Source organism: Ambystoma mexicanum, chromosome 13 (assembly GCF_040938575.1).
Source record: "Ambystoma mexicanum isolate Mex_15411 chromosome 13, UKY_AmexF1_1, whole genome shotgun sequence".
Taxonomy (NCBI): Eukaryota; Metazoa; Chordata; class Amphibia; order Caudata; family Ambystomatidae; genus Ambystoma; species Ambystoma mexicanum.
The window spans coordinates 778,360,128-778,383,697 of record NC_090938.1 but is presented as its reverse complement, the minus strand read 5'-3'; the positions used below and the strand labels follow the sequence as shown (position 1 = coordinate 778,383,697).

At 49.3% G+C, this 23,570-nt stretch overlaps 1 long non-coding RNA gene across 1 annotated transcript in view; it reads right to left on the bottom strand.

Annotated features, from left to right (window-relative positions):
* Positions 1-23,269, bottom strand: part of LOC138521941 (uncharacterized) — a 65,657-nt gene extending 42,388 nt beyond the window's left edge. The window contains exon 1 of the long non-coding RNA XR_011283183.1: positions 22,718-23,269. This is a non-coding gene — a long non-coding RNA (uncharacterized lncRNA). The remainder of the gene's footprint in view (positions 1-22,717) is intronic.
* Positions 23,270-23,570: the final 301 nt, after the last annotated feature.

The window sequence follows — 23,570 nt, the reverse complement described above, 5'->3', positions numbered from 1 at the left end:
TGGTACCACTTTAGAATTGTACATATTTACCAGTGTTGATTTTCGGAGTACAAAGTGAGTTATCATGATCGTGTATATGACCTTGAATATTAATAATATAAAGACTGTGTTTTTACTGATACAGTGTGTGGACATTCCTTTGTGGGTGCTTGGGGACTACACTGTACTTAAGAACCAGCTCGCATCACCTCCTGAGAAGCTAGGCCTTGATTGCTCGACTACTTCTACCAATACTAGAGAATCTTGGCAGGGCTCTCTGTGTCTCTCCTCTACCAAACAGAGATCGGAAGTGCAGACCCCACCCCCCCACCCCACCGGTCTTTACAGCTGGTGGCAGCGGTGGGATGCTTATGGTTTTAAGACTCAGTGTATAACTGTCCCACTTACGAAGGAAATCTGCACTTTGTTAATTTAAGGTTTAGTCGTGTATAAGATAACTGCATTACAAGCAATGGAATCTATTGCGAATGGTAAATTGACTCGGATGAGCTTAAAGGCTCTCCAGAGTGCTTGTGAAACCAGGGAATTAGACTTTGTGGATAAGTCTAGGGCTGAGTTGATAGCTGCCCTGGTGGACTACCAGATAGATTGTGAAACTCTTGAAGGGGGAATGCAACCAATGAGGACTCTACCCCGGGGGTTGTCGCCGAATCTGAATCTGGGAATGCCACCATTCCTACTGCCTCTGTTCCAAACCCCAGCAGTTCTTTAGAGCTTGAGTTATTAAGGATGAAGTTGGCCTTTGAACTTCGCAAGTTGGAAATAGATGCTTAGCTTAAGAAAGGAGTTGGCACAGCAAGTGGAACTCAAGAATAGGGATCTGGAACTCAAAGACAAGGACACTGAATGTCAGCGAATCCAGTTGGAGAAAGCTCGAGTGGAGACTTCAGCGAAACCAGTTGAGAGTGTCAGGTCCCCAGCAACCAAGTTTATGAAAGATTTGGTTGGTGTGTATGCGGAGGGTTCTGATATCCTCCAATGGATTGAAGAGTTTGAGATGGCTTGTGCAATTCATGATGTTGATAAGAGAGATTGGGCTAAGTGTTTGTTAAGCAGAGTGCCTCAAACTGGATATGACTGTATTCTGAAACTGAGTGTGGAAGAAAGGAGTCAGTATGAGTGCATGAAGTCTGCTTTAATTGGCAAGTTTGGCAAGACGCCTACCCAATATCTTAAACGGCTCAGGGATTTTAAGAAACGAGAGAATGTGTCTTGGGTTGACTGGGTGAGTGCTGCGCACATGTACATGATGGGATGGATTGATGGTTACAAAGTGAAAGCGTTTGTTGAATTGCCTCAACTCTTGTTTTTTGAGCATTTTTCGGAAGCTTGTTCACCAGAGCTGCGTCAGTATGTTGCTGACCAGAACATTTTGGACCCCTTTAAGCTGGCTAGGTTGGCTGACAAGTGGGTCTCCTACCGGGTGTCCCATAAGGACTCCAGTGGGAAGGACAAGGACAAAGAAAAGGGGGCCTCTCAGAAAGCTGAGGAGTCCCAAAAGCAGTCACAGTCGGGAAAACCAAAACCTTCCTCTCTGAAGACCCTAAAACCTAGTGGGGATAGGTCTGTTGTGGGTGGGAGTAAGAGTAGTGGTCCGCCTGCTGCAAAGCAGGGTCCCAGTGGCTCCAGTACCGTACCCCGCCCTCCTGGCACTTGTTGGGATTGTGGGGCTCTGGACCACCGAAGGGGTGACCCCAAGTGTAAGGGTAAGGCTCTTGGAGTCCAGGCTGCCAGCCTGACCTATCCCTACTCCGCACCTGAGGTGGAGGCCACTGTCCTCCCCTCCTCTACTGGAATCACCTTCCGTGCTCCCGTAGAGATTTCCTTAGTGTCCCTTGGGGCCTGGAAAAAGTACGCAGAAGTACTGGTGACTATCCCACAAAACACTCATAGGTTTTTGAGAAGTGTCCTCTTGAATGTCTAGCCTTCTAATGGTTTGAGAGACACTGGGGCAAGCATGAGAGTGGTGGGCAGGACCCTGCTCAAGCCAGAGGACTATATAGGTGCTCCTCTGAGAACCACCAGGTTAGCTGGTGGGCCTCCCAAATTATCGCTTGTAGCCTTAGTCAACATTACGATTGGAGACAAGACAGCAAAGCTTCCGGTCCTGGTTCAGTACAACGTGCCTGCAAACATTTTGTTGGGAAACGATTTGGTCGAATTAGGGATGATCACGGATGGTTTACCCATGGCTGCTGTGGCGGTCACCTGATCGCAGGTCACACAGGGTCCGGCTGCGAGCCCGGCACCCTCGCCGATGGGGAAACCCAAGGCACAAAGGAAACGGAAAAGTAAGGAGGCCGCCTCTGTGGAGGAACCTGTGCTCTTCCCACTGTTTCGACAGCCCCCATTGGGATCCATGCTCCGGACGGGCTGGGTCCAGTGGTGAATCCCGTCTCAACTCCTGTGGGAGAAGAGCCAGAAGACTTTCCTGGGGGAGAGGCTCGTAACCCGGAGGATCATCCTGACCTTCAATGCTTGTTAGCTGAAGGGGGACCCTCCTGGGCGGACTTCTGTAAGGGACAGAGAGAGTGCCACTCTCTCGAGGGTCTGTGGACACAGGCCCTGTGCCAGGAACAAGGAGAAGTGCCTAGGAAATTTCAGATTTACTGGGAGGGTGAGCTCCTTGTTAGTGAGCCCACTAAAACTGAACCTGGCGCCCTCAAGAGGTTGGTGGTACCCCAGGTTTACACGCCCTTCCTGCTGCAGTTGGCGCATGAGATGCCTTTGGCTGGTCATCTTGGGACCAAGAAGACTAAGCAGAGGCTCTCTGCCCATTTCTACTGGCCACGGATGGGAGTAGACGTGGAGTCCCACTGCAGGACCTGCCCAACTTGTCAGTTGTCTGGCAAGACTGAAGGCAGAGTCATCGCCCCACTGCAACCATTGCCAGGGGTTGGCACACCGTTTGAGGGGGTTGGCATCAACATCATCGGTCCCCTTGACCCTCCCACATCGGGTGGACATCGGTTCATCCTGGTCTTGGTCGATCATGCCACCAGGTACCCTGAGGCTATACCCCTTCGGACGGTTACGGCCAAGGTGGTTGCCAGGGCTCTCCTGGGCATTTTCACCCATGTTGGATTCCCTAAGGAGGTTGTCTCTGATAGAGGATCAAACTTCACGTCGAGTTACATGAAACCATGTGGAAATAATGCAGAGTAACTTGCAAGTTCTTCACTTCTTACCACCCCAGACCAACGGTCTAGTTGAGAGATTTAACAAAACTCTCAAGAGCATGTTAGGCGCTTTGGAAGAGCCCCTCAGGAAGAAGTGAGATCTTCTCCTGCCATGCCTGCTGTTTGCTCACAGAGAGGTACCTCAAGAGGGTGTTGGTTTCAACCCTTTGAGTTACTCTTTGGACATCCCGTGAGGGGGGCCCTTGCCTAGATCCAAGAAGGTTGGGAGGCCACTCCTCCAGGTCCCGCCAAGCAAGAGGGGGACTATGTGTTAGGCCTCTGATGGAGGATGACACAGATGATGGATCAGGCAACAGCGAATCTCAAGGCCAGCCAGGAATTTAATAAATACTGGCATGACCTTAAAGCATTGCAAGTGGATTGAACTCCGGGACAGGAGGTCCTCGTGATGGAGCCTACCAAGCCTCGGGCTTTGGCAGATAAATGGACTGGATCCTTCAGGATCATCTCCAAAATGGGCGAAGTCAATTATCTGGTTGACATGGGAGACTCGAGGGTCGCCCCTCAGGTATTCCACGTCAACAGGCTCAAGCCTTTCCACAGGCGAGCCGAAGTCTCATGTCTCTTGCTAGCTTCAGGGCAAGAAGAGGATGAGAGTGAGCCCCTTCCTGATTTGCTACATAGCAACCCTCAGGGTTGCTCCGTGGAGGGAGTACATCTCTCTCCCGATCTGACAGCAGAGCAGCAGAGGGCCTGCAGGGCTTTGCTGTGGCAGTTCTCCTCTCTGTTTTCACTGACACCAGGCCTTACACCGTGGTGTAGGCATGAGATTGACACTGGTGACAGTGTGCCTGTCAAAAGCAGGTGCTACCATATGTCGGATACCGTCAAGAACCACATCCAGGTTGAGGTAGCCAAGATGTTGGATCTGGGTGTTATTGAACCCTCAACCAGTCCCTGGTCCAGTCCCGTGGTCCTTGTCCCCAAGGCAAGTTCCCAGGCAGGTACCAAGGATTGGAGGTTATGTGTGGACTACCGAGGAGTCAATGCCGTCACCAAAACTGACGCGTACCCATTGCCCCAGGCTGATGAGCTTGTGGACACGATAGGTGCTGCCAAATTTGTGAGCACCTTCAACCTTACCTCAGGCTATTGGCAAATAGCTCTGATGGACCATGCCAAGGAAAAGATGGTGTTCTCAACACCAGAGGGACTCTACCAGTTTAGAGTCATGCGTTTCGGGTTGAAGAACGCCCTTGCCACTTTCCAGAGATTAGTCAACCATGCGCTTAGTGGGCTGGAAGCCCTTTGTGTGGCTTACTTAGATGACATTGCCGTCTACAGTTCCACTTGGGAAGAGCATTTGACGCATCTGGATAAAGTGTTCCAGGCGTTAAAAAGGGCTAACCTCACTATCAAGGCCACCAAGTGCCAGATAGCTCAGGGGAAAGTCACGTATGTTGGTCATGTGGTAGGAGGGGGTCAAATCCAACCTCTCCCCAGTAAAATACAGGACGTACATGACTGGGAGACTCCCACTACTCAAACCCAGGTGAGAGCCTTTTTGGGCCTCACTGGGTATTATCGCAATTTCATGGCATACTATGGAACGATAGCTGCACCCCTGACAGCTCTGACTTCGCCCAAACAACCGAGGAAGGTTAATTGGACCGAAGACGGTCAGAGGGCCTTTGATGGCTTGAAAGAAAGTCTGTGTAGGGCACCCGTGTTGTGTGCGCCTGATTACAGCAAGCCCTTTATGGTTCAAACTGACGCCTGCGACACCAGAATTGGAGCTGTCTTGTCCCAGTTAGATGACAAAGGAAGAGAACATCCGATCATATTCATCAGTAGACAACTTAAGGGTAGGGAATTTAGGTGGGCTACTGTTGAAAAGGAATGTTTTAGTATAGTTTGGAGCCTTAGGCGCTTTAGACCCTACCTTACCGGGTCTACCTTCAAGGTCCAAACCGATCATAAGCCCCTTAAGTGGCTTATGCAGATGAAGGCTGAGAACCCGAAACTGCTCAGGTGGTCCATTAGTCTGCAAGGGCTAGACTTTACCATTGAGCACAGACCAGGGAAGAGTCACGATAATGCAGATGGCCTTTCAAGAAGGTATGTTGACCGTCTGGATGAGGGTGCCTATCCCGTGGGAGATTAGGCACCCTAACCTCAGTCTGGGGGGGGGGCACTGTGATGCTGGAAATGCATCGGAGGGGCAGGGCCTCCGTATCCTTGTCCTTTACTGCTTTTTATCGTGTGTTCCGTCGTGTTTTCCGCGCAGGAGTTCATGTGGCACTCATGGCGTTGCATCTCTCTCTTTTGGTTTGGTGAACAGACCCATGGGATACCCTTATGTCACCCATGGGTAGGGGTGCAACCCTGTGCCCCTAGTGTATGTTTTTGGGCACCTGTGTGTGACCCACAGAGCAGGGTATGGGCTGGTAGCAGGTCCGTGCTGAAATGACTGGTGCCCTGAGTATCCTCCATTTTGGGATGCCCAGGCCCTGTCATTGGAATCGGTAGATTCCTGATGGAGACAAAATGGCCCCCATGGCCTCTTGCCTTCCATCGCCTGTTACCTTGATCTTCCCGAAGTCTCGGGAAGCCCTGCCTCTGTCCCTTCCCCCTGACTGGCTGTGGGGTGGAAGTTCCATATATGGTAGTGTGGAGAAGTGCCGACCAGACTGGCTGGAGCCTTCTCAACGACCGTATGTTGTGGGTACACCTGTGGGTGGGACCTGGGTGAATGGAGTGTGTGACGAATATGCATTCTATGTTGTGGCTGTCTGGTATCTGGTGTTTGACACAATGGTTGAGACAGCCCTGCCCGAAATCGGTATGAATGCAGCTTGGAGTGTTGCATGGATCGGTACTTGTCCCAATACGCATAACTTGTTGTGAGTGTCTGGAGAGAAGTGAATGGCCTGAATGTGTTACGCTCACCTGGTATCCACGGTGACGCCACCCAGCCAGTTGGTCGTTGGTGCCCTTCTCAATGATTCCCTGGTGTGATTCTCGGTGTCGATGGGACTCTGCCTGGAAATGAAGACTATATTAGGACTGGACGATCAAGGTAAGTTTTCCCCCACCTCCCTTGTGATTTCAGCCCCTCCGTGGGTTCTCTTCTCACCTGGTTGTTGGAATTGGTGGGCTCTCCGTCCTGCTCTCTGGGCAGGGGCGCGTTGTCTTTTGTGGGCACGTGCGGTCCAGTTACTTCACTGAATGCGGGCCTAGTAATGTCTTTCAGGTAGGTCTTATTGCGATTGATGGCATTGTTATTCTTGCATGCCTTTTCTCTGTTCCAAAATGTCTCTTTTTATCTCCCTTAGGTGCGCGGAGTGTCCGCTTGGTGAACTGGGCAGGCTGGTTCTCGCTGGTAAACAATGGTGCACAAAAGCGCTATGATGCGGTAAGGATGGCGCTTTGCGCAGCACAGTGATGTCTTGTCCTCACTAACCTGTGCTTTTCTCTTTTTCGTAGGACGCGGTGTGTTCCCAGCGCGGATGGAGTTCCGGAGCTATGCCGGTCGAAAAGCAACCAGGTAAGTCTCTAAGCGCTTCGTGGTTGTAATGCCTCTACTACCTCCTTTAATTATGTCTTTCTCCCTTTCTCAGGTCCATCGATCCGGGCCGCAAACTCTTCCAACAGAGCTGCCCAGGAGCTGCGAGCTGTGAAGGATGGAGATTGCAGGTAAGATTCTGTTGCTAACAATGTTCTTTGTTTTTTTCTGCAGGTCCGGAATTCGTCAGGCTCGTGAGAAAGCTTGACACGGTGAGCGTCACGTTGCTAGTAGCAAAGTAACGTGAAGCGTGTTGTCTTGTTCGGGTGTGGTTTAAATAGCCACTGCAAAGTAGTCCAGGTAAAGTAGTCCCTAGGCCACCACACCCAAAACACTAGACCGCATAGCTTGCCTCCATGTTGGCTGAAAGCCTAAAAAATAAAGTAGTTTGTCAAGCAGATGTCTTTCCTTGTTTATGAGCCTGGCGCCAAAGGTGCCAGGGCGGGCCCCAAGAGGGCCTGAGAAGTGGATGCCAGGCCTTATTAGCGATCCGAGTTCTGATCCCACCTGGCCAAGGGGCTTGCCAGTGGGGAATCAGGGCTGAGAGTCGTGACAGCACCCCCCCGCAAGGCCCCTCCCATGGTGTGTCTCCTGTCTGGTCCAGGTTTACTTGGGATGTTCTGATGAAACTTCTTGATCAGACGTGGTGCATGGATGTTCTCACTGGGTTCCCAGGATCTATCTTGAGGCCCAAATCCCTTCCAGTCGACGAGATAATATAACTTGGCTCTAGAGTATTTAGAGTCCAGGATGCCCTTGACTACGAATTCTGGTTCTCCATCAATTAGTATAGGTTGAGGTGGTGTCTTGATTTGTGTACCGGGTTGCATTGGTTTTAAGAGGGACACATGGAATACCGGATGGATTTGTAGATTAGGTGGTAAATCCAATTTGACGGTTGCCGGGTTGATAATTGCCTTGATGGTATAGGGTCCAAAATATCGAGTATGGAAGGTCCGGGTCCCTTTGATGGGTAAATATTTGGTGGCTAACCAAACCTGGTCTCCCACTTGATAGTCTGGGGCCTTTTTCCGATGCTGGTCGGCGAAGTACTTTTGTTTTTCTTTAGCATGAATAAGATGTCCCTTCGCCTTTCTGAACGCCTGAGTGATGGTTGTGTGAAGAGTCTTTACTGCAGGCATTTCCAGGCTAGCAGGAAGGTCGAGTTCTGAGGTACGTGGATGTCTGCCATACAGGGTGTAAAAAGGTGTTTGTCCCGTGCTAGAATGTACGGAATTGTTATATGCATACTCGGCTATCCAAAGTAAGTCCTTCCAATCTCTCAATTCATGGTGCAACATGCACCGTAAATACTGTTCGAGGGTCTGGTTGGTCCTCTCGGTTTGGCTGTCCGTTTGGGGGGTGGTGACTGGTAGATAGCCGGACATCAATCTGTGCCATTGCACAACTTTTCTCCAAAAATTGGATACAATCTGGCTGCCTCGATCGGAGACCAGAACTGATGGGAAACCATGTAGCTTGACAATGTTTTCCAGAAATACTTTTGCTCGGGTGGATGCGTCCAGGAGGCCCTTGAGAGGAATAAAATATGCCATCTTAGAGAACAAATCCACGACTACAAGAATGGTGTTAAAGCCTTGACTCTGTGGCAGTTCAGTGATAAAGTGAAGGGAAAGAGTGTGCCATGGAGCGGGAGGGATGTCCAGTGGTTGTAGGAGACCCGATGGTTTCTGTTTCTGGGATTTATTTTGTGCACAGACGCCGCAGGGCTGAACATACTGGACAATGTCCTTACGCCAGGCAGGCCACCAAAAGTTCTTTTTCACCTTGATGAAGGTTTTAGCGATTCCAGGGTGTCCTTCGATCAGAGAGTCATGATAACCTGAAATGATATGCTGTTGTAACTCCTTCTTGGGTACATATAACCGGTCCCTAAAAAAGGGTAACTGATCCTTGATGCAATATTGTTCTCCTTGAGTTTGCCATGAGAGGAAAGCATCCGGGTTTATTGACTGTCGAATTTCGTTTCGTAATTCGGCTTGTGATAAGGTTGTTGTGGGTACCCAAGAGATTATCTTCTGGTATGATGGGTACCGGGTCTGGAGTTGTACACACCGTTTCATCGATGCTCATTCGAGATAAGGCGTCAGCTTTCCCATTCTTGACCCCTGGTCGAAAGGTGATCACATAGTCATATTCGGCGAAGAAGAGGGCCCACCGTAACTGGCGTGAAGACTGGGCTTTGACTGTATTGAGATATTGCAGGTTCCGGTGGTCTGTGATCACTGTAATGGTGTGTCTAGCTCTCAGAAGATAGTGTCGCCACACCTTGAAAGCGGACTTGATGGCTAGGAGTTCTTTGTCCGTGATAGTGCAATTAATTTCCGGGGGTGAAAACTTTTTTAACCAGAAGGCCACAGGATGCAGCTGGCCAGTTTCTGGGTCCCTCTGTGAAAGGACCGCTCCCATTGCCATACTGGAAGCATCAGTTTCTACGACATAAGGGAGGTCTGGACGAGAGTGCCGCAGGATCGGAGTAGAGATGAACCTTTGTTTCAGTTCCTGAAAGGCTCTTTCAGCTTCCTCGGTCCAAGCAAACTTTTTATTGCTTTTTTGTAGCAGTACTGTGATCGGGTGCACAACCTGAGAAGTCTGGGATAAATCGGCAGTAAAAGTTTGCAAAGCCTAGCATGCTCTGCATCCCCTTCAGAGATGTTGGTGATGGCCATTGTCATGACCCCCAAGACTCCAGTCAGTAGCATTGGCGGCATCTGGTCTAAGAACATGGCGACATGGCACAGAAAACTGGCTTTTGCCACTGCTTTAGGCAATGCCCCTTCCAAAATGGCCCCCGGGTTGGGACCGATCAATGTAATCCAACATGGCCCCTAGAGGGCCTACTGCGGAAACATCCATGGTGACCTAGTGGTGCTGGGTGGGCTCAGGGCTATATAAACCCCGCCCCGAACAACACCCAGCGCTTAGCGTTCTCCCCGGCTCTGCAGAAGCGTGACGCTGCCTGTCACGGTCTGACTCCGCTCTCATCCCGCGGCTCCAGTCATCTGGGTTCCTCGATCCCAGCAACGCAGAAGAAGCAGCAGGTTACTCGCCAGGTCCGTTCGCATCACTGCAAACAGCTGATCTCTCGTCGGCATCGCAGAGGGGAACAGCTGTCACTCGTCAGTAACGCAGAAGGCAGGCACCAGCTGATCTCTCCCTCGTCACCTCGCCCACGTTGCAGCTCCATTCTTCTGCCTGCAATATAAAGCATACGGGGAAGGGTAAGAGACAGTCATTAACCACCACACCCCTCCCCATCCAGTGAACTTACCTTGGTCCGCTCCTACTCCCAAAGGGCTCTTCACTACTGCAGGGCTCAGGCGGTCCACCGACCTGCAAGAGAGAAGAAGTATGATACTTAGTTAAGTGGCAGACATTTGAAGGCTCCCCAGAACCTAGTTGAGCCACATGGTATATTGAACACTTGCATTGTAAGACTTAATCAGCGCAGAACTGTGCATTGCAGCAAAGGATATATACAAGGCAGTTGGGTGCGTCACAGCAGGCCTGGCCCACCTGGACCCAGTGAAGGAACTGGGCAGAACTGCAACACCACCTAGAACCCAGTGAAGAAACTGGGCAGGACATTAAAGACTCATAACCATCCAAGGATCCTGCAGCTCCGAGCAACCTGGAACCTCATTCCTCAATCCGGATCACTCCCCCACATTCCGTCCATTGGGTGACTAAACCTGCAGTGGGCAGAGTGAGGAGGAGTGTTTTGGGCAACTGCGAGAACCACAGACCGGACCAGAACCCATCGACAGACCGGACTAGGCACTCCTGCTGGGCCCCAGAGGCAAGCGATACAGCCATTTTAGAATAGCATCAACCTTATGTACGTCCATTCTGATGCCTTTTGGCAAAGGATGAAACCAAGAAATTCTACTTCGGTGACGTGAAAAAAACATTTCTCCAGCTTTGCATACAAATGATGTTGGCGGAGCTTGGTGAGGACTGAACGAATGTGCCTGATATGATCTTGTTTTGAGGCTGAGTAGACCAAGATGTCATATATGTACACTGAGGCGCAAACGTCAATCAGTTCTCTCAAGACATCATTCATGAAATATTGAAACGCTGCGGGAGCGTTGCATAAACCAAAGGCATGACTTGATATTCCAACAAGCCATATTTGGTACAGAAAGCGGTTTCCCACTCATCTCTGCTTCTGACTCGGACCAGATGGTATGCTCCCCGTAGGTCTAATTTGGTATAGATCTGGGCATTTTGACTTGGTCTAGCATTTCTGGGATAAGAGGCAAGGAGAAGCGGTTCTTCGCGGTGATCTGGTTTATTGCGCGATAATCAATACAGGTCCTCAAGTCCCCTTCCTTTTTCAGTACGAAGAACAAAGGACTGGCTGCTGGGACTTAGATGGGCGGATAAATCTGTTTGCAAGGTACTGGTAAAATAGGATTTCAGGTGAAGGTTTTCTGGTTTGGTGAGAGCGTAGATCCTGCCGCAAGGGATTTGTGCCCCAGGAATAAAGTCAATTTGACAATCATAAGGCCTATGCAGCGGCAATGTGTTATCCTGGTCTTTTTGGAATACGTCCTGAAAGTCATGATATTCATCTGGCAAATAATTAGTTACTCCTAGGGTAGAAGCTACAGTATTGGAAGTCTTGGAGATACAGGAGTTGGGTTCCGGTTTGGAGAGTAGCATGCCAGGGAGCAGTTGCTGGAGAAGGTTAATTTCCGTGCCCGCCAGTCAATCAAAGGGTTGTGAGCAACCAACCATGGCATCCCTAGTATCAACCCGAACTGAGGTGCCTTAATAAGATCGAATGAAATACACTTCTGATGTCCATCCTGGCACAGAAAGATTACTGCAGCTGTGCACTGGGTTACTGGTCCAGAGGCGATTTCTGTCCCATCCACGGTAGTCACCTTGTCCCTGGTAGACTTAGAACACAACGGGAGCCCCATCTCTGCTGCCAACTCTTGATCTATATAGTTTCCAACTGCTCCGCTGTCGATGTATGCTTCTACGGCATGCATCTTTGACGATTGTTGGTGGTTTATTAGGATCACGGGTATCGCAAAGTGTGAGGTCAGTGGCTCTTTCTCATCACTCGACAAACTGACCTCTATGGTTGCCGAGCTTGGTAGTTTTACGATTCCTTAACTTCATCCTTTTCTGTGGCCCCGACTGTCCTCCTTGGGGGTTTTACTGGGCAGTCTTTCAGAAAATGTCCTGGTTTTCCACAATACTGTTTTGTTAATGGCGGTCGTATCCCTCCGATCTGCATTGGTTCTACGGCGTTGTCTGGCACCCACGGTGCGTTGTCTCTAGGCCCAACATAAACTACTCGAGAGTCTGCTTTGGACCTTTCTGCTTTTCGGTCCTGCAACCGATGGTCTAGCTGCACGACCAGATTTATGAATTCGGTACAGTCTCTGGGGGGGGGGGGGTCAACTACCTGGGCCAAGACGTCCTTTAATTCGCCTCGTAAGCCTCGCTGGAATAACGTGGTTGTTTTGTTTTCTGGCCACCTGGCTTCAGCAACCAGTCTATTGAAAGTAGCAATGTATGTTAACAAGTCTTGGTTCCCCTGCCGCCCGGAGGTATAGGAGTTTGTTATCCACTGCTTGTTCCTGGGTGTGGCGAGCAAAAAGTTTTTCCATTTCTCTCTGGAACCCCCCATAATCCTGCAACAATGGATCATTATGGGTCACCAATGGCACAGACTAATCCGCTGCACTTCCACTCAAGTATGATAGGATGAAAGCTACCCGAGCTTGGTCATTTGGAAATGCAGGAAGGGATATAAGGTGCACACTCTCAGCCCTGAAATATTAGGGATTAAAGGTTATTAGACCAAGGGTTTAAAGGTCTTTTGGGTGCGGGGGAGGAAAAGCAGCCCTAGCACAGGGCTGCATAAATATATAGAAGAGAGAAAAGAGGATCCAAACTGGAACCCTCCCGTCCCCTGCACACCTATAAATTGCGTCAAAAAGACGCCTAAAAATTAGTTAAAAAAACTTTTTTGTATTTCAAAATCAAAATATTCAATTAGAAAGCAGATTTAGTCATTAATAATTAAACAATCAATGGTGTGAATATAAGAACATGCGTAATTTATTCCAAACGCAAATAACAGAGAAAGTTTCATTCATTGTGGACGGCTGACGCTTTTCGAGAAGTAAATTCTCTTCTTCATGAGCCAAAGATCATACAAATGAACTGAAATAAAAAAATGTTGAAAAGGTATGTATAAGAGCAGGGTATTGTAGTTCAAGAGGCATACTACATACTGTGGTACTTTTGCACAATTACATGTGAGCATTGGGCTGGATGTCCCAGATTGCATACCCTCAAGAAAGGACAGAATTCAATTTAGTGCTTATACAGACACTCATATTTCATTAGTATCCAAAGCCACAAGCAACCCAGACGCCAGTGGCTCCAATGTATAATAACAGAGTAATCATCAATGTAATGGAGAAAGTATACAGCCCTGTGTCTAAATACAACTACAAAATCCAGATCAGGCATGCGCTCACCTTATGTGTAAGGATCCTGTGTCCTATTTTGTTAGATGGTGCCTGTGGGCAAGTATTCTTCAATCAATCATGAAGAAATCAACAAATCAAAAAATGCAACGGGGGTCCCAGATGCTGAAAACAACAATACGGGCAATGAGAGGTGTGCATGGATGCACGGTACTGAAATTAGGTTAACAAAAGCTGCATTGCTTAATTATGTGTTGGAAAAGGTAAGGACTCACCCTGGCGGGGTGATTTTTCGGACAGGTCCAACGGATTCCGAAGAACCCAGTCCCGGGAATATAATGATGGCAAGATCAAGTGCAGGATGCGGCACGCTCTAAGCGTCTGTAAGAAAAGCCCAGAGGAGCTTTAGATTAATCATGGCGAGTTTTGAAGTAAACCTCAACATTAGCCAGGCATAGTGTGGGAAGTGAGGCAACTTACTATTGAAGCCGCGGTGCGCGGTCGTGAACAGCGTTCATCAGTCTTTGCGAGGCAGATCGCGGCAAAGCGTCTTCATTCCAGGTTGAAGGTACTCGAGCGTTTGTTAGAGACCGTTGCTAGGCAGGGTACGCTCCAAGTGGAACGAAGGACCCTCCTGCACGGGTTAGACTGTACAAATGAGTGCAGTTGTGTAGAAACAGAAGTCGGTCTAGTGAAAGTGTACACAGGCTGGAACAAGCTGCAAATGCCCCTCATTTGGAAATGCCCCAGGGCGACAAAGGAAATGAAGGCGACACTGATTTATAAATGCTGCATACTTCCGTGGGTCACCCGAAAACCTTTCTGGTGGTGCCAGGGGAACTGTTCCAGGCAGCGTGATCTGTACTGGTGTGGGGGATAAGATGGTGAGATAGGATCAGTGGATTTCCTCCAGGCAGAGGAGTCTGACCTGCCTGTGATTGCAAGAACTATCTGCCGATTTCGACGGTGCGCTCCTTGGTCACTATTAGGTCTCTTCGGAGTGCATTAGTCTCTTGTCGAGCTGAAAGAACCTCAGCACGAAAGTCCCCCAACAATTGGGCTAATTGGTCGATTTCCGATGTTTCCATGGCGCCCAGGTGGATTATTTATGTGAGGCTTCGCGTTCTGTTATGCTCACCTGGCATCCACGGGGACGCCACCCAGCCAGTTGGTCGTTGGTGCCCTTCTCAATGATTCCCTGGTGTGGGTCTCGGTGTCGATGGGACTCTGCCTGGAAATGAAAACTATATTAGGACTGGACGACCAAGGTAAGTTTTCCCCCACTTCCCTTGTGATTTCAGCCCCTCCGGGTTCTCTTCTCACCTGGTTGTCAGAATTGGTGGGCTCTCTGTCCTGCTCTCTGTGCAGGGGCGCGTTGTCTTTTGTGGGCGCGTGCGGTACAGTTACATCACTGACTGCGGGCCTAGTAATGTCTTTCAGGTAGGTCTTATTGCGATTGATGGCGTTGTTATTCTTGCATGCCTTTACTCTGTTCTAAAATGTCTCTTTTTATCTCCCCTAGGTGCGCGGAGTGTCCGCTTGGTGAAATGGGTAGGCTGGTTCTCACCGGTAAACAATGGCGCACAATATCGCTATGATGCGGTAAGGATGGCGCTTTGCGCAGCACAGCGATGTCTTGTCCTCACTGACCTGTGCTTTTCTCTTTTTCGTAGGTCGCAGTGTGTTCCAAGCGCGGATGGAGTTCCGGAGCTATGCCGGTCGAAAAGCAACCAGCCAGGTAAGTCTAAGCGCTTTGTGGATGTAATGTCTGTACTACCTCCTTTAATGATGTCTTTCTCCCTTTGTGAGGTCCTTCGATCCGGGCCGCAAACTCTTCCAACGGAGCTGCCCAGGCGCCGCGAGCAGTGAAGGATGCAGATTGCAGGTAAGATTCTGCTGCTAACGATGTTCTTTGTTTTTTTCTGCAGGTCCGGAATTCGTCAGGCTCGTGAGAAAACTGGACACGGTGAGCGTCACGTTGCTATTAGCAAAGTAACGCGACACGTGTTGTCTTGTTCGGGTGTGGTTTAAATAGCCACTGTAAAGTAGTCCAGGTAAAGTAGCCCCTAGGCCACCACACCCAAAACACTAGACCGCATAGCTTGGTTCTAGGAATCAAGCTATGTGGATGCCTCCATGTTGGCTGAAAGCCTAAATAAATTAGTTCCTCAAGCAGATGTCTTTCCTTGCTGATGAGCCTGGCGCCAAAGGTGCCCGGACGGGCCCCATTAGGGCCTGAGAAGTGGATGCCAGGCCTTATTAGCGATCCGAGTTCTGATCCCACCTGGCCAATGGGCTTGCCAGTGGTGATCAGGGCTGAGGGTCGCGACAGAATGCACCGTGTGCCTGATTGGCTGCCTGCCTGCCTGAATGCCCGTAGTCGTGATTGGATGCTTGAGTGTGACCCAGCGGAATGAATGGGAGATCAACAGTATATCTGGGGACCTCTCACTGCTAGAAATCGTGTTCAGAAGCTGAAGTCCACTACGACGAGTAACTGAAGCTTAACCTTGAGCCCTGCTGGACGAGAAGAATTGCTGTTGCTCTCCTTCGCAATCTGAAAGCTGCTGTGCCTCAAGGACTGACCCGGAGAGGACCTAGTAAGGCGCCCTCTTCCCAAGCTACGAGGGACCATCGTGCACAGCTGATCTTTGCCTAAGCTCCCTGGTAGACAGACCTTCGACAGGCTGCCGAACCGATACAGGGATTGCTGCAGAATTCCAAGGAGAAGCACCCGGACTGCTGTCCACCACTGTCGACGACCGCCGTCGCCGACTGGAGCCGCCGTGCTCCCGTTGCCTAAGAACTTCATTGATCCAAGGACGCTCTCGTCTGCATCTTCACCGCTGTATCCTGCCAGAGAAGGCCCGACTGTCGACACGCCGAGGAGCATCCACCGGTGGTTTCCCGCCAGCCAAAGACCACAGACACGCCGAAGACTCAACGTCCTTGCTGGGCACAGTTCTTCAACTCTTTGCGGTCCAGAACCATCGACCTCGAGGTGCCCCGCACGCCTCTTCCTTGCAGGATGTTTATGCTTCCCCGTCAACGAGCACCGCTAGGAACGACTCGGCCACTTCACTGTCGTAGCTCGACCTGTTCTTCGTCGGACGTTCGACGACCCATGACTCCTGCCTGAAAGGGAGGACACTCAAGAAGGGCCGTCAATTCCCTGACGTGGAACGCTACAACGCAAGGTACTTTGGGGTTGCAGAACTGTTGGAAAGTCTAGTGTGAACAATATATGGACTGGGCTTGTATCTTTCTTCTACAGGTTGCCCAGGTGGGGGGGGATCTCCACACAAAACTGTGTTTAACGGTAGTTACCAGTATTCTGCCTATTGCTCAACCAGCTTGATTTCCTTCCTCTATCTACAGCTGGTTTCCTCTTTATTTTGATCTGTGTGTCATTCTGAGCGTATGCACTTTAATGAGATCTAATAATGTTAGTGGTACCACTTTAGAATTGTACATATTTACCAGTGTTGATTTTCGGAGTACAAAGTGAGTTATCATGATCGTGTATATGACCTTGAATATTAATTATATAAAGACTGTGTTTTTACCGATACAGTGTGTGGACATTCCTTTGTGGGTGCTTGGTGACTACACTGTACTTAAGAACCAGCTCGCATCACCTCCTCAGAAGCTAGGCCTTGATTGCTCGACTACGTCTACCAATACTAGAGAATCTTGGCAGGGGTCTCTGTGTCTCTCCTCTACCAAATAGAGAGCGGAAGTACAGACCCACCCTCCGGTCTTTACACTGTCCACCAACGATCCTCGGGTAAAAGGGAGAAATACCTGAGCCATGGCAGGAGGGCGACAACATTGGCTGCCTCGCAAGTTCCATACATTGGGGGGAGGAGGGATGGCACCCATTACTGCTGCTATGAATGCAGAAAGAAAACTCAAGGTCTGGGAGAGACCCATTGGGAATCCTGACAAACCCAAGGTCTGGGAGAGACCCTTTGTGAATCCTGACAAACCCAAAGACTGGGAGGGACGTACTGTAAATCCTGAGTAATGCAAGGGCTGGGAGAAGTCTACAAGAGGCTGTTGCAGAACGGCCTGAAGGAGAGAGAACCTGGAAGAGATATTGAGACAAAAGGTGAAAACAGAGAGACCGAAAGGATTGACCAGAGTGATTAACTACTACAAGAACATTCTCAGAGGAGAACTTCTAGATAATAGAGTTGGACTTTGAAGACCAGGTTTGTGAAGCCTTTACATTGGGCCAAAACCTTGGAACATTTGTGCTGCTAGTTTAGGGGAACCAGGGGGTTAAAAGACTTTTGAAGATTAGGTGCTGGAACATTTTGTTTGCCAACTATTTTGAGACTTTACATAGGAGGTTAGAGCGTCTCAAGTAGAGACAAGAACATGTAAGAATAAGTTAAGTTATGATTTGAACCAGAATCAACTAAACAGTTGAACACCTGGACGAAACCCCCCACTTTGTGTAGGTACACCCTGTGTGCCGTTTGCTTTAGGACAATCCCCATTTGTAGTTCATCCCCTATACCTATAGGTGTTTAAATACAAAAACGAACCATCAAATGTCCACTAATAACCAGCAAGTGGCATGTGTCCTTGCCCGGACTTACCACACAAAACACACTGCACGTTGGACTCCACTGTTGTCCAGATATAGCTCCCCCTGATTTAAAGGCTTGGGGGAGTTCAGAGGAGCTTAGCACAATGTCTGGAACTGGTTCTTTCTGGCTCAACCCCGCTGCCAGTAGCTCTGCTCTAATAGGGCCATTTCTCTTGGCTGATGGGGTTCAGTCATTGGCTGCTGGGGTCTTGCCCATGATCACAGAGACTGTATGATGCTGAACCTTGCACCATAACATGATCACGGAGACTGTATGATGCTGGACCTTGCACCATAACATGATCACGGAGATTGTATGATGCTGAACCTTGCACCATAACATGATCACAGAGACTGTATAATGCTGGAGCTTGCACCATAACATGATCACAGAGACTGTATGATGCTGGACCTTGCACCATAACATGATCACGGAGACTGTATGATGCTGGACCTTGCACCATAACATGATCACAGAGACTGTATAATGCTGGACCTTGCTCCATATCATGATCACAGAGACTGTATGATGCTGGACCTTGCACCATAACATGATCACGGAGACTGTATGATGCTGGACCTTGCACCATAACATGATCACAGAGACTGTATGATGCTGGACCTTGCACCATAACATGATCACAGACTGTATGATGCTGGACCATGCACCATAACATGATCACTGAGACTGTATGATGCTGGACCTTGCACCATAACATGAACATGATCACAGAGACTGTATGATGCTGGACCTTGCACCATAACATGATCACAGAGACTGTATGATGCTGGACCTTGCACCATAACATGATCACAGAGACTGTATAATGCTGGACCTTGCTCCATATCATGATCACAGAGACTGTATGATGCTGGACCTTGCACCATAACATGATCACGGAGACTGTATGATGCTGGACCTTGCACCATAACATGATCACAGAGACTGTATGATGCTGGACCTTGCACCATAACATGATCACAGAGACTGTATGATGCTGGACCATGCACCATAACATGATCACCGAGACTGTATGATGCTGGACCTTGCACCATAACATGAACATCATCACGGAGAATGTATGATGCTGGATAGATCTGCCCATTTTAAAAAGACTCACCTTTCATCCTAGCGGTCTCAATAATGCTGTAGAAGCTAGTAGGGGTTGCCAGAATATCATGAAGGTTTGGGAGCGAAATCCTATGCTACAGGTGTTTGGAGGAGGATGAACTCGGTCTGGAGATGGGGTATTGCCAAGCATCACATAGAACATGGGTAATGCCATGGACCCCACACAGTAATGAAGATGACAAGGAGGGTGAGGAAGGGATTGGAATAAAGATGTGAAGAGCAGGAGCAGTCAAGCATCAAACAGTGAAAAAGAGCTGCCTCTGGGAACTAGGAGCTATTACACAGCTTCCCACTAATCCAACTTCCACATGAGATACACACTATTTGTCCACTATATATGACCGATTCTGCTTAAAGTTACTTCTAGCTGTTTACTAATACATCTCTACCCAAATTTCCCAACACACATAATAAATGTCACCGAGGTAGGGTTGTGTGGTACAAGTTCCTTTAACATTGATTTTCTGAAATTCAAAACGTTTTTTTTGGCGCAATTAAACCATAACGTCCCTTTAATGTTTTCTTCACTGAATAAATCACGCACAGTGTTAATTGATTAATTATTTGTATAGCGCCTATACACAATGTTTTTCAAAGCGCTTCAAAGAGGGAGGGAACATGGGGGGAGTACAATTACATTCTTACAGGTCCTTGAAACAATTCAGAATGTGAAATAACCATCATAATCAGCCAGGCGACATTTCAGATAGTGCAAGTGCAAGGAACAATTAAGGAGGAGAAGGGAAAGAATGAGACAAGAGAGGCAGTAACATTACTATGCCTGACGACAATCGATGTAGTGCATGAGCATAACGAGAGGAGGGGGAGGGGGTATGAGAAAAGACAAGCAGTCACATTACCATGCCTGACGACAATTGATGTAGTGCATGAGTATAACGAGAGGAGGGGGAGGGGGTATGAGACAAGACAGGCAGTAACATTGCTATGCCTGACGACAATGGATGTAGTGCACGAGTATAACGAGAGGAGGGGGGAGGGTATGAGACAAGACAATCAGTAACATTACTATGCCTGACGACAATGGATGTAGTGCATGAGTATAACGAGAGGAGGGGGAGGGGGGTATGAGACAAGACAAGCAGTAACATTACTATGCCTGACGACAATGGATGTAGTGCATGAATATAACGAGAGGAGGGGGGAGGGTATGAGACAAGACAAGCAGTAACATTACTATGCCTGACGACAATGGATGTAGTGCATGAGTATAACGAGAGGAGGGGGAGGGGGGTATGAGACAAGACAAGCAGTAACATTGCTATGCCTGACGACAATCGATGTAGTGCATCAGTATAACGAGAGGAGGGGGAGAGGGGTATGAGACAAGACAGGCAGTAACATTACTATGCCTGACGACAATTGATGTAGTGCACGAGTATAACGAGAGGAGGGGGAGAGGGGTATGAGACAAGACAAGCAGTAACATTACTATGCCTGATGACAATTGATGTAGTGCATGAGTATAACGAGAGGAGGGGAAGGATAAGAATGAGACAAGACAAGCAGTAACATTACTATGCCTGATGACAATTGATGTAGTGCATGAGTATAACGAGAGGAGGGGGAGGGGGTATGAGACAAGACAAGCAGTAACATTACTATGCCTGACGACAATTGATGTAGTGCACGAGTATAACGAGAGGAGGGGGAGAGGGGTATGAGACAAGACAAGCAGTAACATTACTATGCCTGACGACAATCGATGTAGTGCATGAGTATAACGAGAGGAGGGGGAAGGGAAAGAATGAGACAAGACAAGCAGTAACATTACTATGCCTGACGACAATTGATGTAGTGCATGAGTATAACGAGAGGAGGGGGAGGGTACGAAGGGGGTATGACGTGAGGAGGAAAGGAGAGGAACAAAACAAGCAACTGTCATAGTAGGTCAAAGGACGATTCAGAATAGTGCTGGGGGGGTGGGAGGAGAAGACAAGCTGGGAAGGCAGACAAGCTGATTTCAAAGGTCACAGGACAGATGATAAGAGTAAGAGCTAATGGACATAAAAGGGAGGGTGGAGGGGAGGGCAAGGTGGATGTGAAAGACAGGCGGCTACGACTACTATACACATTTATTAATGTGACAAACTGGAGAAGATATAAGAAGTAAGCGAAGCAAGTGAGATAACATGGTAAAAGGAGCAGAGAAAAATGATCCAAGTGTTGTGCAAATGTTTAGAGATGGTCAGAGGTAAGTGCGAGTAGTTAGTAAAACTCTCTCAGAAAATATAATAATGATTTGTTGCCATGAGTCAAAAGTGAGACAATTACAATGCAAGCATAGAAAGGAACATATCAGTGCACACATGCATGTGTATGTAGTTAGTGCAGCTGGGTAACGGGATAAAATAAAACTAATAAAGAGCTGAAGACCACGTGGTTTGAAAAGATGTCACAAAGAAAGAGAACAGCAAAAAGAAAACCATAAAACAGTTTTTAATAAATACCAACATTACTTAAGACCTACAAATGGTTGTAAATAAACCCTTCCTAAATGTGCCACTAGGGGCCAGTGTTGGCTAGGGAATGGGAGAGTAGCAGTTACCGAGAAAGCAATAGTAGCGAGAAAGAGACCTACCAATGGATGTAAATAACCCCTTCCTAAATGTGCCACTAGGGGCCAGTATTGGCCAGGGAATGGGAGACTAGCAGTTACCGAGAAAGCAATAGTAGCGAGAAAGAGACCTACCAATGGATGTAAATAACCCCTTCCTAAATGTGCCACTAGGGGCCAGTGTTGGCTCGGGAATGGGAGACTAGCAGTTACCGAGAAAGCAATAGTAGCGAGAAAGAGACCTACCAATGGATGTAAATAACCCCTTCCTAAATGTGCCACTAGGGGCCAGTGTTGGCTCGGGAATGGGAGACTAGCAGTTACCGAGAAAGATGGTGATTCAGAACCAAGTAAAGCGGCTTTCCTGCCTTAGAGATGAGCCATAAAATATAAGAAACTCCAAAGCACAGGAAATATCACTGAAGAAATGACTCCACACCAAGCGCCTATAGCAGAGCAGTATATAATAAATATTGCACATAAAACTAACATTGAAAAGCCCTTCTTGTGCGGAAGGGGGTGACGTGTGAGCAAAGTTGCTACAGTTTTGCAATGTAAATGTGAGAGCCGCATATATGGGGGTGTAGATAGGCTGGCGGGGGGGGGGGAGGAGTAGTGGGGGGTGGTCTAAATCAATTAATTAACAGGAGACCCCACTGTGCCTCCCAGCTCCCTCTACTTCAGTGTAGACGCCAAATTACATCTGCAAAACCCCAGACACCGCTCAAACGAGGCTCCCGCCAAAACCCTAAACCCCGCCCCCTCGCACAACAAATAAATATATATATCACCTGGATCAAGATAACAGTGCCACCCCTCCCTTTCAGATAGAGGACAGTAACCCCAGCCCCCAAAACAGAAAACAGTTCCCGCCCCCCTCCCTCATTTCTCTCCTCACTAAAAAGAGGCAAAAGTACCCCCCACTTCTTAAACATCCCAGGACAGCGGCCAAAAGAAGTAATTCCCCCCCTTTGCAAGAACTTCAGTCCTGTCTACGCCCCCCCCCCCCGCAGAAGTAAACTGACAGCTGAGCCCCCCTACAACGGACACTGCAAGAGCGAGCAGTGCCCCCCCCAATAAAGACTAACCACTGCCCCCACAGCTTACCCCTTATATACCGCTGGCCAGGGCCCCAATCCCCCCCACAGACACAGTGCCCCCAGTGCCCCACCCTCACAGACACAGTGTCCCTCTTACCTGCTGCCCCCCGGACACAGCCCCCCTCTTACCTGCTGCCGGGCTCCGCTGCTGTCAGTCCCCTCCTGCCCCCGGGAGGATCCGCAGCCCCCCCTCGGGGCTCCATGTACAGAAGAAGGGCCGCAGGGTGCGGGGGAAGGGGGCCCCGGGGAAGGTGAAGAGCAGAGCCCGGTCCTGAGCATCGTAGACCGAGAGCCTGCCCGCCTCATAGTCCAGGAAGAGGCCCAGGACCCGGGGGGGAGCGCGGGGGGTCAGGGGGGTGCGAGGGGAGGTGAGAGCCTTGTATTCACCATCCCAGAGCCACACTGTCCAGAGTCCTCGCGCAGGTGATAGTGTGAGCAGCTCCTTCCTGGGCACAGACTCATCACACACCCCCAGGGCCCAGCCTGTGCTGCCCCCCACCTCCACCTCCCAGTAATGCCCCCCGGAGCTCAGCCCCTCCCTCCCCAGGACACAGGGGTGTATAGTGAATCTCTGGGGGGTGTCGGGCAGGTCCTGGGCTCGGGGTCCCCATCTCACGCTTCTCCCGTCCGCGGACACGATGAGCTCGGGTTGAGCGGTGCCAGAATCCAGAGTCACCTCACCTGCAAGAGAGAAGCCCGGCTCAGAAACCAGCCAATCACAGCGCTCAGACAGCCTGTCAATCACACCAACAGCGAGAGCTCAGCCAATCACAGCCTCCTGACACCAGCCACCCGCAGGCCCCGCCCACAGCCCAGGGGAATGCGGCTGTTCCTCCATTCTTTAATGAAACCCCAAGTGACCCCCAAATTCAAGAGATAACGGAGAGCAACCCCCCCCCCCCACAATTCCCCATTCTCCACCTCCATCTCAGGTCCCAGGGGGGTCTTCGGGTCTGCAAGGGGGGGCGATGAAAAACGAAGA